Source organism: Orcinus orca, chromosome 2 (genome assembly GCF_937001465.1).
Source record: "Orcinus orca chromosome 2, mOrcOrc1.1, whole genome shotgun sequence".
Classification (NCBI taxonomy): Eukaryota; Metazoa; Chordata; class Mammalia; order Artiodactyla; family Delphinidae; genus Orcinus; species Orcinus orca.
Window position 1 is genome coordinate 192860232 of NC_064560.1, and position 15189 is coordinate 192875420.

The window sequence follows — 15189 nt, forward strand, 5'->3', positions numbered from 1 at the left end:
CTCATAGTCAGTTTTTAATGCATCAGTTCTCTCTTATTTTTTGCTCTTTTTTACCCTCCTGGCGTGAAAGTGTGCAATTGAGAAAAAAAAGTCTCCCTTTTCGATTCTGTTTTGTCTTCAACCCACTTCTTTTCTGGAAGATTGCTAAACCTGACCTCTTCCACACCATATATAATGGCCTCACGTTCAGGTATATTCTAGGTGCCTCATGTTTCTCTCGGGAGAGCAGGAGGGGTATGCATCACAAATGAATGACAACAATGAGACGTTTCCCTGGTGGGCATCCCATTTCTAACTCGGGAGTCTAGACCAGGAACTCTTTCGATCAGAGCTGACAAGCCCCGCATTGTGAGAACCCACTTCGGATGCTGCAGCATTTGTGCAGTGTTGAGGATGTACGCAGGTACCTATGGGGTGTGTTCCTTTTCTCTAAAAGGAACATCCTCCAGAGGCCAGGAGACCTGGGATTTATTCTTGCCTCTGCTGTGAATTGGCTTTGTGACCTTGGATAAGTCATCTCCATTCTTGGGGTCTTCATTTACATCTGTGCAATGAGTGTGTATGTTTGTCTGTGTCCCTGTGTTCATGTGCATGTGTGTACATTAGTGCCAGGAGACCCCCTCCAACTCTAAGCCCGAAGAGTCCTCGGAATCTGGATGTAGCTGGTTATTAATAGCTCCAGAGTGCCGTGTACTTTAAGGTTACATAACATTTTCAATTAAATATCTGTATAAACAGTAAAGAACTGGTCATTGTAAAAAAGTGTATTGATTATCCTAAGCGGGGACTCTACCCTGTGTGATGAAAGAACTTTTCGTCTTAAAGGCAATAATGCCAGCTTTCCCGTCATGGCACCTTGCGGGTGGCATCTTGGCACACAACGGAGAGGGCTGAGCCAGGACCCTCTCTAGGGTCCATGCGGTGGGAGCCACTATGTAATTTGGGTCAACGGGGTAGGAGAAGTGTCACATCTAGCTTTATAGCTCGAGGTCCAGGGGACATGGAGGTTTCGCCGTAGTCTTAGGCTGTTCCTGGAAGGTAGGAGGGGAAGTATGTAATTACTGTTTGCAGTTGTTTTGAAAATGGAAAGTACTTTAATTAGAGCCTTGAATTCAGCTGAAGCTGAAAAATGGTGAGAAGTGCGTAGATTTGGCAGTGGTGTTTTTGCCGGGTTCTCTGGGCAGGCTTACTTGTCACACTTTAAATAGTCTGTGGTCAGAGGTCAGGTTTCCTAGCGAAGCTGCAGTCATCGTCAGATAAAGAGGGTGGGAGAAAGGAACCACCAGTCCTTAAACATTTTGTCCCGCCGACTCTGCAAAGTAGATCTTACGAACCCTTGTTCTAGATTCGGAGCCTGAGCTTGGAGAGCTGAAGCGCGTCGCTCGAAGTCTCACGGTTATTGAACGGCAGAAACAAGCACGATTTCAAGTGCATTCTGCTGGCGTTGAAAGCATCCTTCCCTTACCTGCCACACTTCATGTCCACTGATGCTGCAGTGTGTCTGGAAATCAAACCCTGTCCTTCTTCCCGAATTTTTAAATAACACTATGGCACAGAGAGGGCATGCCAAAGACTTGATGTATATGACATATGGGGGTGATATGGTTCTTGACAGACTCCTGAATCCAAAATGTTGGATTTCTTTGAACTCTATGTCGAATGTATTAGAGTTGAAAGATACTCAGAAATAAGCCAAGTGTTACCCTACAAGGGTTAGCGTTGGTAGTTCTTCGGGGGAAGCTAAAATAACTTCTTAGGTGCCATGTCACCCTGGGTTCTACGGGAAGTGATCACAAGCTGGCACGTGGGATATTTTGGAAGGCGTTGCCAGCCTGCACCTCGCGAAAAGGGACGCAGAACAAAAGTTACGTAACAGAAGCTTTCGGAAAGAGCGTGACTCCTCTTCCAGCATGCCACGGGTTAATCCTCCCCCAGACAGCAAACTAGAGAAAGAAGTAGAAGGAGCATATACAGGAACTTAAAGGTTCACCTACAGCTCTTAAGAGTTTCCAGGACTTAGAGGAGGAATTGTCAGTTTCAAGAACTTTTCAAGCCCCCAAATAGAGATGCCGTAACAAATGGAGATGCCGTAACAGCAGATACTTCGTGGAGCCTGTGGAAGTCCACCCACGCTAGCGTAGCTGCTGCCGTCTTTGCTGATAGCTCTACAAATCTGGATGGCTATCATCCATACCCAGGACAGAAGATTCCAGAATCCTGTCTGCAACACACAATTTACAGAGGGTAAAGGGAAGTCATTGAAATCACCCTTCCTTACATTCTAGTAACGATACTCAAGCTGGCTGTCTTCACCAGCAGTTTAAATTCCTTGTAGCTCTGATGCTGGCCTTGCCCATGTCCTAGGAGTGATGTCTTAACAAAAAGGACCTTCCCTCCACCTCTTCTGGATTCCTGAATGGCTTCTGTGCCAAGAGCTGCGAGTTTCATGGAAGGTGATTAATGAGAAAAAGCAGACAGAATGAGTTGGAAAACTCGATTGTGATTCACCTGTCATCTGTAAAACACCAAAACATCTTAGCAGCCAGTACAATTTTTCGATGTGGTGAATGAGAAATTACATTGCATGTCCCTAGTGAATGAGAAATTACATTGCATGTCCCTAGTGAATGAGAAATTACATTGCATGTCCCTAGTGAGACCTGTAGAGTTTGTACCCTTTGCCCCCAAGCCTTGAGAGAACAGATTCCTGGTAGCTTCAGTTCTGGGCCAGATTTTTAGTACCTTTGGCTAGTCAACGGCAGAGAATGCAAAAGTGGCCATACAGAGGCATCGGCAGTTAGGCAAGAAGGCCATGAAGTCCCTGGCCTCTGATTTGTGATTCCTGTGAACACTTATTTGGGGCCTAGTAAGTAGAAATGATTGAACACCCATTTCCAGCATTGAGAAGCACAGAATTTTACTAAATTTACTAAAGAATTTTATATGTTTCATGCCGTCTTTGTGTGTGGCTTGTGACGAGGGTAAATGAGACTCTACGTGGGTTTGAAAGCCTGCACCCTTACAAGCCCTTCTGGTGGACGTCGAGGGCTCGCCTTGGTATTTGCTAGGCTGAACGCTTCTGCACTCGACATCACTGAAACCAGAATCACAGGTCAGGTGGGGTGTTCGGGAGGCTCTGTGTATTCTCACTTCATTTTCTCAACAAACTGTGACGAGCCACTCTCTATGCCTCCTTTAGCATCCCCAAGCAGAAGCACACATAAGGAATGCCCAGGGCCTCCTGTCTTTCCATCATCCCAGGTTTTGAGCCTATGTCTGCTAATATAGTCTGGGATCCTGACCAAGACCATTTCGTTCTGCCACAGATAAGCCACTCAAGTTACGTTGGCCTCTGTGTGACCCGCCCCGCCCCCCCAAAGATTCTTGCTTCCTTTTCGTTCAGAAGATGGATGATAATGGCAATCATCTTTTTTTTTTTTTTTTTGCGGTACACGGGCCTCCCGTTGCGGAGCACAGGCTCTGGACGCGCAGGCTCAGCGGCCATGGCTCACGGGTCCAGCCGCTCCGCGGCATGTGGGATCTTCCCGGACCGGGGCACGAACCCATGTCCCCTGCATCAGCAGGCGGACTCTCAACCACTGCGCCACCAGGGAAGCCCGGCAATCATCTTTTAATGATCCTATTGACAAGTCTTCTGTTTTTAAATAAAGTGAATGTGCTTTGACGGCATCATGAATAAGCTGAAAATGATTTATGAGTGCATGTAGTCCCAGTTCACTTGCTGAGAGGGCTTTATTGAAAACTTCTGAAAAAGTAAGCCCGGCTTTGCAGTGTTAAACATTAAAGGTAGAAGTGGAAGCCCGTGTTCTCCACCCAGAAAGCAGGAGTAGAAGAATACACTTGTTCTCTAGAAGGGACTGTTGAGACTTTTCTCAGTGTTACGACAAGATCAACACCCATCCGAAAATGTCGTACAGGTGCTGAAGTTGTCATAAGCCTGCTCCAGGTATCCCTGTGGAATTGGAGAGCTGCTCTGTCCATCTCTCCAGGCATGATGCTATCTCCTCCACTGGGTGTGCCTCTCTGGTCCTGCCTGATCACTGGTGATCACTGGGGTCGTTCTTCCATCGGACAGGTGTTGATTGTCAACAGTAGAACAAAGATTCAGTGAACACCAGCTCTGTTCCAGGCACTGCAGGGCATTGGGGCTGCAGTGGTGGACCACAGACAGCTGCAGTGTATCCACACATGGCTTCTGTTCCTGTAGGCCTGGGACAGCACCACTGCCCTTTAGGGCCCATCCCAAATCTGCAGCGGAGCAAGGAGGCCAGTGAGGAGAGCCCAGCCTGGGAGTGAGGGGGCCTGCTTGCCAGCCCTGTCTCACCTGGGCACCTGGGGACAAGCCTCTGCCCCACTCTGGCCCTCCACTGGCTTCCCTCGGCTGTGAAGTGCAAGGACTGAGTCATGCAGGGTTTTTTTCCAAGAGGGATCCAGGTACCACTTCCGTGGAAGCATCCGGGGAGCTTGCTAAAATACAGATTCCTGGGCCTTATGGCAGACCTATTGAACCTCAGAGGGTAGGGGCCCAGAATCTGTATTTTTAGCACCCTCCCAGTAATTCTTCTCTCAGGAGCGATAAAAATGCGAGAACCAGATTCTTCTAGGTAGTTAATCACTCGTCCCCTTCTTGCTCCAAAACACGCAGAATGTGGCGCCGCCTCCATGCTGGCCACTCCCCCCACCTCCACCCAAGCCATTCTCTTTCTGCTTCCCTGCGGCCCTCTACAGTTTGCTTTCCAGTGGCCCCCAGAGGGAGCGTCTAAAGGACCATGACCTTTTCTGCTCAGAGCTCAGAGCTCGCCAGTGTCCCTGAGAGCAATGGCCAACGACTTTGGGAAGGCCTCCAGGGCCCTGCACGATCTGGCCCTGGGTCCGACCTCCGCTCCTGCCATCTCGCCTTGCTTCTCCCCTTCTAGCCACACCGGCTTCGTGCCGTTCCTGAAACCCACACAGCTGCCCGAGAGCCCTGTCACTCTCCATGAGCCCCTGGGACCTGGGGACTGACAAGGAAGGGGGCTCAGCAGGTGGGGAACAGCCCCGAGGAGGTGCTGTTCTCTGTCTCCCCACTGCTTTGAAACTCTCTACGGACGGATGCTCTCACGCTCACTGGGGCCAGTCTCAGCTTCCAGGCCCTCCACCAAATACATGCTGTGTTAGGAGCAGCCCTTTAATTCAGAGCACCATATTATGGGGTGAGTCATCACTGGACGGGATCATTGAAGTGGGCCTGGAGATCTCTTTCAGAGGAATCTTCTAGAAAGACCCCGATCCCCTCCCTTAGGCTGGATGTTTCTTCAGCCACAGTTAACCCTGGGGGCCCTGCCGTCCCTCCTCTTCCTTCCACAAACATTCCCAGAGCGGCAGCTATGTCCAGGCATCATTGCAGGCCTGCCGTACACGGGAGACGCAGCGGCTCTGGGGTCTGCTTGGTTTCGTCTCCAACTCTGGCTCTTGCTTTCATACAGATGGAACAGGGAGGCCTGGACCACAGTCCTCTGGCCTGTGTCTTCTCCCACCAGGGAAGAGGAGCTCTGGCCTGTTTTTCAGGAGTGGCTGTCCTGGGGCCCGGCTGAAGCAAACCGATCTCAGAAATATTGAGTGCATGCTGGGTAGGAGGGAGAGATGGACCATCTCGTAAGATTCGCTTCCAAGGAGACCTGACCGCATAAGCTGGTATAGAGATTTAAGACATAAACCGTGTCTTAGACAAGTCAACACATGGCACTAGTTCAGGGTCCCTTGAAGCCAGCCTGCCTGGCAGTGTATCGTACGAAAAAGGCCATGAAAACCTCAGGCCCTGCTGGGTCCTGCACATGGTAGATGCTTCTTGAATCTCGTGGAAAGAACCATTTTCACTCTTAGCATCCATCTCACAGGTTCCTGCAGGGGACACATGGACCAGGCCGTCACTGAGAGGCCATCAGGTAGGATGGTGTGGGGATAAAGGGAAAAAAAGATGCTGTCTGTCTTCAATGGACCCCGAGACAGTCGGGGAAACGTGTAACGACCCTGTAGCTAATTAGAGTGGTTCACGTGCCCCGAGAAGGCAAAGGTGGGAACGATGGCTTTGGATGGGGGAGGGTGGGAGCATGAGTCTTGAGAGATGAGTAGGAATTTGTCAAGCAGAGATGAGGGCGAAAGGCATTCCAGGCAGGAGGGAGAGTGTGAGCAAATGTGCAGAGGCCGGACCATCAGGGGTGGGTGAGCAGGTGGTGCAGGGCTGTAGCGTCGGGCTGCTGGAGCAGAGGTGCGTCAGTCCTGTCCCAGTGGGAGTGGGCCTGGAGTGCCGGGTTAAGGAGTGTGCCGTGTCTCACAGGTGATGGAGCCGTGGGAAGTGCTTGCGTGAGGGTGTGGGCTTTAACAAGACAGCTGGTGGTCCTGCTTCCTGCTCGGCTGTATTATGGTGAAGGTGTGTAAAAGGTATAAATGTATTAAAAGGTGTATAAAAATAAGGCATCGTCTGTGCAGGATGAGTGTGACTGTCTGGGGCATGACCTCCAGGCCCTGTTTCTCTGATTGCCCTATGTCTACTGCTCTGTATCTGTTGAGTGATCCTCCAGGCCCCGCTGCCCAGACCCCAGCTCCACTGACCCTGTGGGACTCGGAGGGGAAGCGAGGTGGCCATTGGCTGTAGCACTTGCTGCCCAGCCGTCGTGGACTCCGGCCAACAGGAAGTGGAGCAGGCAGTGTCCCAGCCTGATTCACTGAGCCGTGGGTCTCCCTGCACCTCTGCAAATGCATTCAGGCTGCTCCTGGCCTAAAAACAATGCTCCCAGACCTACAAACACAGCTGAGAGAATCCAGGGCATGCGTTCCCCGGCCAGCTTCCCTGAGCTTCCCCCAGCAACGGGCTCGGTGGGCGGGAAAGGGGTCAGTTTCAGGAAGCAAAGCCCATGCCATTCTGATGTTAACTTTGAAATCAACATGCTCGGTGGGATGGGTGACTTCTGCAGAGCCAGTGGGGCAGACAAAGGAAGAGGGTCCCAGGGGTCCTCTACCTTCTCATTGCTAAGAGAAGGAGAGGGAGAGAAAAGGCGTGTTCTACAGTCCAGTGGGCAAATTCTTAGCTGTTTCTGGGGAGTTTGGCCCTGGAAAAGAGCCTTCTTTAGGACAGGCTGACTGCAAAATCATGCCAAGGGCAAAGCATCCCGGGCAGTTTGAAGAGCTGCTGCCTGCTGGGGACCTCATCACCGCAGAATGTGGGCTCGGGGGAGGGATGCAGCTCCGCCCTCCCAATGGCCCCATTTATAGATAGAAAATCGAGGCCCAGGGAGGCGAAGCAACTGGCCCAAGGTCACACAGTGGGATTGGAACCCAGCAGGGCATCAGGTCATTCTGGAGTTGGTCATGATCTTTGAAGCTGGCCAGTGCCCAGTGTTGGCGCAAGTCCACGTGGAAATGGACAGTTTGTGCTCACACCGCTTTGTCCCCAACCAGTCGCAGAGGATGTGGCTTTCTCCTTGTTCCTTTGCCCTTCCTCTTGGAAGCCAGGCCCAGAGCCAGGGTCCTGGGCGACCAGAATTGGAGGGGGCTGGGAATACCCCTGGCTCTCTGGCCCTTTCCTCACTTGCTCGTTTGTGAAGCTTGTGTGGGTGTTTGATGCAAGGAGAGAACAGTATCAGAGCAAATCAGAATGCTTCTCAGCGTCTGGCCATGGGAAGAACTGAGGCTGAGGTCCGTTTGGAGCTCAGGGTATCATGAAAAGCCCCACCAGTTATCCAGGAAAGCCTGCCACCCAGACTCTCCAGGCTCCTTGGATGTACCCGAGTCCAGCCCAAACCGCCATTGGCATCCTCATCGGTGTCTCTGTCTCCTCCCAGCTGTCTGTTCCTGCATCCCCAGCGCCAGGGACAGAGCTCGCTTAGCGGTAGGCGTGGCTCCAGGCCTCTTAGTGGCTGAGTGAGGGGTGCTACGTGGAAAGGGATCTGTTTGCGCTTCTGGAGCAACCCGGCTCTCCTGGCTGTGTTTCGCCTTATCAAGGAGGTTCTCCCGAATGCGTGAGAAGCTGATGGATGTCAGTCCTGCCGGCTGACTTCACAACAGTAAAACCTTCAAGGCTTTATTAGGCAGATATATAAGTACAGTTCCCGTTCGTGAACTGCGTCCATCACAGCCCTCAGGAACATGAAGGAATTGTTTGCAAACTTTCCCAGTTTATTACCCCCAAACTTGGTAAATGTATGTTTTAGATAAATAATCTTGCGAGGCCCATATGTCATGGCAGCTTGGGACAGAGGTGATCTACCTGCTGGCGGGTTTCATCACCTTATTTACACTTATTTATAATGGAAGAGTAGAGCAGAGCTAAGAAATACTGTCCTCATGTGGAGGGAGGCTAAATGTTTTAGAAAATGTATGGGTGCCACGCAGGTGGGCAGTGGGATTCTTCTGAAGACATTCAGAGTGTCTGACCTCAGTCCTTCTGTTTTTCTGGTCAAGGACCTAGCCCCTTCCAGATGGGAATGGCAGGTTCTTCAGTGAGGTTTTGATTACTGTCACACCCTCTTCCGGGGGGCATGCGTATTTTAGTTGAACCTGTTTTCAGAGTCAAACCATGGAGCATCTAACTCACTGTGCGATTCTTAGGCAATTTGCTTTAGCCTTTTTGGACCTTGTTTTCTCTTCTGTACAATGGCCATAATAATAACAGTTAGTGATAATCATAGCTTTTATATACTAGGTGCTTACTCTGGGTGGAGACTTTGTGCTAAATAAATACTTTCCATGGACTAGTTTATTGAATCTGAGCAATAGCTCAATAAAGCAGTTACTTTTCTTATTCCCATTTTACAGATGGGGAAACTAAGGCTTAGAGAGTATTTATTGCTGCATACGAAACACCTCCAAGTAGTGGCTTCAAACACTAGTCATCCTTTAAGTCCAGGGGCCACCTGGGCTCAGCTCGATGGTTCTTGCTGAAGGCCTGTGAGATCACAGTCAGGTTGTGGCTGTGGCTGGAATCATCCAGAAGCTTCCTCACTTCCATGCCTGGTACCTGGCCCAGGAGAACGCACACAGCCTGGGGGTGTGGGGGGCTGTACCGCTGGGGCTCCTCGGATCTCTGTGTAGCCTCTCTACGTGGTCTCTCCAGCAGGTGGGCCAGGCCAGCTGGACTTCCTACATTGTGGCTCAGCGCTCCAGTGCACACGTCCCAAGAGGGAGGGAGGTGTGGGAGGGCCGTCTGTATCGCCTTTTATGGCCAAGCCTTGGAAATCACACAGCATCACTTCCGGCATATTCTGTCCCTTAGAAACAAATTACTAAGGCTGCCCACATGGGAGCCCACATTGATGGGAAGGGCGTTGCAGAATTTGGGGCACGTTTTAAGCCACCATGGAGAGCATAGGTGGCTTGTACAGGGGGTGGACTTTGGTAGGCGGCAGAGTAAGGGTGTGACCCAGGCGATAGGATCCTGAGCACAACCGGCCACCCCCCTGACATTTGTAAACACTGACCACCTTGCTCTGTGGGAAACCGGAGCTCCCCAAACCCCGGCACCCTCCTGTCCACCTTTCAGATGCGCTCCCCGAAGAAGCCAGCAAAGCTGCTAAGAACACGATGTCTGCTTTTCGGTTCAGAGAGGTGCTGGTGCAGGCCCTGTGTATGCCCCACCTCGCCTCCCCTTTCGTCCCCTTGCCTCCCTCCCCCGCACCCTGGCCTCTGCTCACTTTCTTGCACCCTTTAGCACTTTCGCCTCCGTGAACATTTCTGCATCAACAAGTATTAAAAGTTGTATCTCATGATTGAGTTGATATCAAGATGAATATTTTAATGTTATATATTAAAGCATTTTCTTCTAAGTAAAAGTTCATGTTTTTCCTTCTGATTTTAAAAGAAGTGGAAACGTTTCTATGAGTCTTGAGCCCTGTGCCCCCTGCATCTGATGGAAAAGTCAGGCCTGCCTGCACCTACCCTCCCTGCCCTCATTCCCTCCCCCTCCTCTCCTTCCCTCTCCTCCCTCCACCGACACTACTTCTCTCTCTCTCTGTTTTTAATGCACATTCTTTTTAAAAAGTTATTTGTTTTATTTATTTATTTTTGGCTGCGTTGGGTCTTTGTCGCTGCGCACAGGCTTTCTCTAGTTGTGGCGAGCAGGTACTGCTCTTCGTTGCGGTGCGCAGGCTTCTCATTGTGGTGGCTTCTCTTGTTGCGGAGCACGGGCTGTAGGCGCGTGGGCTTCAGTAGTTGTGGCGCACGGGCTTAGTTGCTCCGCGGCATGTGGGATCTTCCCGGACCAGGGCTGGGACCCGTGTCCCCTGCATTGGCAGGCGGATTCTTTTTTTTTTTTAACATCTTTATTGGAGTATAATTGCTTTACAATGGTGTGTTAGTTTCTGCTGTGTAACAAAGTGAATCAGATATACATATACATATATCCCCATATCTCCTCCCTCTTGCGTCTCCCTCCCACCCTCCCTATCCCATCCCTCTAGGTGGTCGCAAAGCACCGAGCTGATCTCCCTGTGCTATGCGGCTGCTTCCCACTAGCTATCTATTTTACATTTGGTAGTGTATACATGTCCATGCCACTCTCTCACTTTGTCCCAGCTTACCCTTCCCCCTCCCCGTGTCCTCAAGTCCATTCTCTACATCTGCATCTTTATTCCTGTCCTGCCCCTAGGTTCTTCAGAACCATTTTTTTTTTTTTTAGATTTCATATATATGTGTTAGCATACGATATTTGTTTTTCTCTTTCTGACTTACTTCACTCTGTATGACAGACTCTAGGTCCATCCACCTCACTACAAATAACTCAGTTTTGTTCCTTTTTATGGCTGAGTAATATTCCACTGTATATATGTGCTGCATCTTCTTTATCCGTTCATCTGTCAGTGGACACTTAGGTTGCTTCCATGTCCTGGCTATTGTAAATAGAGCTGCAGTGAACATTGTGGTACATGACATTTTGATTTATGGTTTTCTCAGGGTATATGCCCGGTAGTGAGATTACTGGGTCGTATGGTAGTTCTATTTTTAGTTTTTTAAGGAACCTCCATACTGTTCTCCATAGTGGCTGTATCAGTTTACATTCCCACCAACAGTGCAGAAGGGTTTCCTTTTCTCCACACCCTCTCCAGCATTTATTGTTTGTAGATTTTTTGATGATGGCCATTCTGACTGGTGTGAGGTGATACCTCACTGTGGTTTTGATTTGCATTTCTCGAGTGATTAGTGATGTTGAGCATCCTTTCATGTGTTTGTGGGCCATCTGTGTATCTTCTTTGGAGAAATGTCTATTTAGGTCTTCTGGCAGGCAGATTCTTAACCACTGCACCACCAGGGAAGCCCTGGAGGTCCTGCATCTTGATTGGCACATGGGGTGGCAAGAATCAACACCTGCTCCCCAAGCAGGCTTATAATCATCCTTCCATCCATCCAGAGACTTTTCCTTGAGTAGCTTCTGTGTGCCAACAGGTCCTACCTGGTGTCTGTCCTCGTGGAACCCAGAGGGGCAGAAAGACAGAAAAGTCAACACATGAATTATCATAATCACTAGGAGATTGTGGATAAGGAATCAGCATTTCATGAAAACTAAAGCCAGAAGTGAAGTCTGGCTTCGCAAAGGAGAAACGGTCACAGAAAAATCATGATCAGCTGTCGGGACGTCTCCCTTGCCCGCTGTCTGGAGCCCCAGGTCTCACCATCTGGTCCCTCCCTCCTCCCCCCGTCTCTCAACTCTGCTTTTCCCTTCCTACTCCTCTGAGCACACGGCTCAGTAATGGTCACCCCAAAATGACAGCCTCAGCCCTGTGTCTGCGTGACCTCACAACTCACTCCATCTCCTTGGGGGCCTAGATTCCCAGGAGAAAAGCTAAGTGGCCTGGCTTGGGTGGGGTCTTCTGTTCTAAGCAGCTGTGGCTGGGTGGGTGGGGTCACGTGGGGAGAGCTGACTCTCTTCACCTGTAATTGGGAAGGTTCCCCAGGACGGGCGTGCGGGGGTGGCGTTTCACTACCCCATTTCCTGGTTTAGGGTTGCAGTTGCCAGCCTTCTGGTATACACAGGTGGGGAAATTTGTTTAATCGAGGAGTTGGCATGAGATTGTCAAATTCCAATCTGCCCTCTGTTACCACCATCATATGATAAATATTAAGAAAAAATAGGAAAACCCTACTTCTGGAATTTTCAAAGAGTAATTATTTTTCATTAACTCATTTATTTAAGTCTAATTAATTAACCAATCACCATGCATTGTTCTTGGTTTGTTTTCATTTTGCCTAAGAGAACTAAGACCTTGGTCATAGACCTGATCTGGTCTGTGGACCCATAGTAACAAAACACTGGTATGTGCTGGCACTGGGCTCAGAGCCTGCCGTGCACTATTTAATCCCCAGCCTCCCACTGCCTCCCCCTTGTGAGATGGAGAAAATGAAGCTCAGGGCGTTGTCCAGAGTGGCACAGACAGCAAGAGAAGGAGCGGGACTTGATTCCAGGTTGTTGACTCCTAAAAAAGGGTCCTTTCGGGTGAAGGAGATGGATGGGGTCCCATCTATAACAGAGGCAAGCCTGTGATACGGGTGAGCTAGCAGAATGAACGAGCTGCTCAGAGACTAACAGAGTGACTCTGGAAACTTCCCCAAAGAAGTGTTTACTCCTGAAGAACAAGAAGGAAGCACTGGCCAGAGGAGGGAAGGAGGCACCCCAGGCAGGGGATGGACACAGGAGTGTGGATGCAGGTCTGGCAGACTGGCCAGACTGTGCAGTCAGAGCCAGCCGAGCTTGGGGTGCAGGGAAGCGACACCAGCCAGTCTGTGATTTAAAAAGACAGTCTATTGGTAATGTGGAGGTTGAACCAACATTTGCAATTAGAAATCTGTGCTGGAAAACACTTTTAAATAAAGCAAATGTTTGGCATATGCAGAGAGATGCAAATGGACTGATTACTGAAAATGCATTTGGTGTAAAAGCTACAGCAAGGTTTCGCCTCCCTGGGGGGCAGCCTTGAGAGTGACCTCGACTTTGAATGTTAATTCCCTTCTTTTAGAAAACCACTGCCTTTAGAACAACGTCCACCCTCTTCCCTGAGAGTCTTGTTGTAATTCATACAATGATTTTGTTTGTAAAGCCCATCACGGCACGGTCGAATTTAGCAGCTCTGTGGGTGGGCGGGGCTTCATGGCCCCAAATGACAGATGAAGAAAAAGGCTTAGACTACCTTGGGAGCGTGCCTCGGGTCACACGGGTAGAGCGGGAATGTGGACCAGGGTCTCTGTACTGCCAAGTCTCGCCCCGATGGATGACTTCTTACCAAGTTCATAGCCCTGTGGTTATGCAGTACACCTGCAAGTGGGAGGGTTTTTCTCACCTGGGCTTTCCTTTGCCATGTGTCCTTGCTGAATGCTTAGTTTCCTGGGCTGCAGTAACAATAACACAAGCTGGTGGCTCAAAACAACAGAAGTGTAATCTGGAGGTCAGGAGTCCGAAATCAAGGTGTCAGCATGGCCAAGCTCCTTCTGAAGGTTGTAGGGGAAAACCTTGCCTCTTCCAGGCTTCTCGTGGTTGCTGGCAATCCTTGGTGTTCAATGGCTTATAGCTGCATCATTCCAACCTCTGCCTACATCTTCACATGACGTTCTCCCTGTGTGTCCTGTTTCTCTGTATCCAGATGTCCCTTAGGACCCACCCTCATCCAGCATGGCCTTATCTTAACTTGCTTACATCTGCAGAGACCCAAATAAGGTCACGGGTACCAGTGGTTAGGACTTGAACATATCTTTCGGGGGACACAGTTCAACCCATTCCATTGAGAGATTGCCTGGGTGGCGGGGTCTCTAGTGGACCATGTCATGTCCTCAACCAGAGGTTCTATGAGTAGTCACTTCTCTCTGGCCCGTGGGGGGGGTCTTACCTGTCCCCTTCTCAGGTTGACTCAGCACATACCCCCAGGGAGCCCCTGGATCCCTCTGGCCCCTGTGCGAAAACTCAGCTGCTGCCCACTTAGCGCCCGTGGGGGTGGGTCGTGAGCTTTGGCACCTGTTTGGGACGCCGCCAGAGCCTGGACGCTGCGACTGGATGGCAGCATGGGCATGTTACGTGTTTGGGGGAGCGTGGTCGCTCCCGGCTGGCTGTAGCATCCTTCCTTGGGGCTCCAGACAGCACCTGGCGCCTTGCTCGGTCTGGGTATCATTCTGACTTCAGGGCGGCCAAGGGACAGCTGTGTATGGGGAGGTGGCACAGAGCTTAGACATTCGAGCTAGTCTGGTTCTTTCCCCTGCCAGCTAACAGACATCTCCAGGGCAGGGACGTCTGGCCATCTCTGCTTTCCCTTCAGCACAGCTTTGGATGCACGGGAGCTGCCATGTATTTACAAATTCAGTCACCCTGTGGCAGGCACTTGGGGCCCCCGAGACACCCCAGGGCGAATCTCTTCACTCCATGTGCGCTGCAGGGCTGCTGCGGCATTCGATGAGCCCGTGTATGTTCATTAAAACCACACACTCGAAAAATGTCAACTCTGGTTATAACCCAGGGGATGTTTAAGGAGGAAGTGGCAGGACTTGACTGAAGAACAGAGCATAGTCAAAGGTGGCTCCTCTCGCAGGGATGGGTGGTAACGTGGCCCCGGTGGGAACAGATCATAGGAAAGGACGGTGGGTTTGGTCCCCTGTAGAAACTTCTTGCATTTGCAAGTGGAAACATGCAGATGAGTTATGCTCTAGATCTGTCAAGTCTGCAGCAACAGTGGTCCATGAGGTGGGAACATTATGTCACTAGAGGAGACCAGAGAGCGGAGCATAGGCAGGGACCCTTTAGAGAATTCTATGAGAGGCCTTCTGCCGAGAGCTAGAGGAGATCCAAGAGGAGGAGGGGGGGCAGAGGTGAGGGCAGCACGGGAGTCTGGGCAGAAGCAGTCTGTCCTATTGGTAGCACAGAAGGCAGCCTGGGACATCTAGGTTTGTAGGATGGGAATTCAGGGTCTTAGGAAACGGGAGCCTGGGGCAACCTGGGTGGGCGTGGGGTTGGCAAACCTGAAAATAGAGGCTGCCTGGCCGTTTAAGGAAAAAAGTTTGCTGCAGAGGAGAATCCGAGTGACCCAGGGCCAGCAGGGCAAGGGCCATGCTCTACCAGCTCCTTATGGCTCTGATGGTTTGGATCTGTCCTCACCCTCCGTGTGGCCTTTATCCCCCAAGTTGCCTGAACGCTCCCTGAGGGCAGGGGATGCTCCTGAA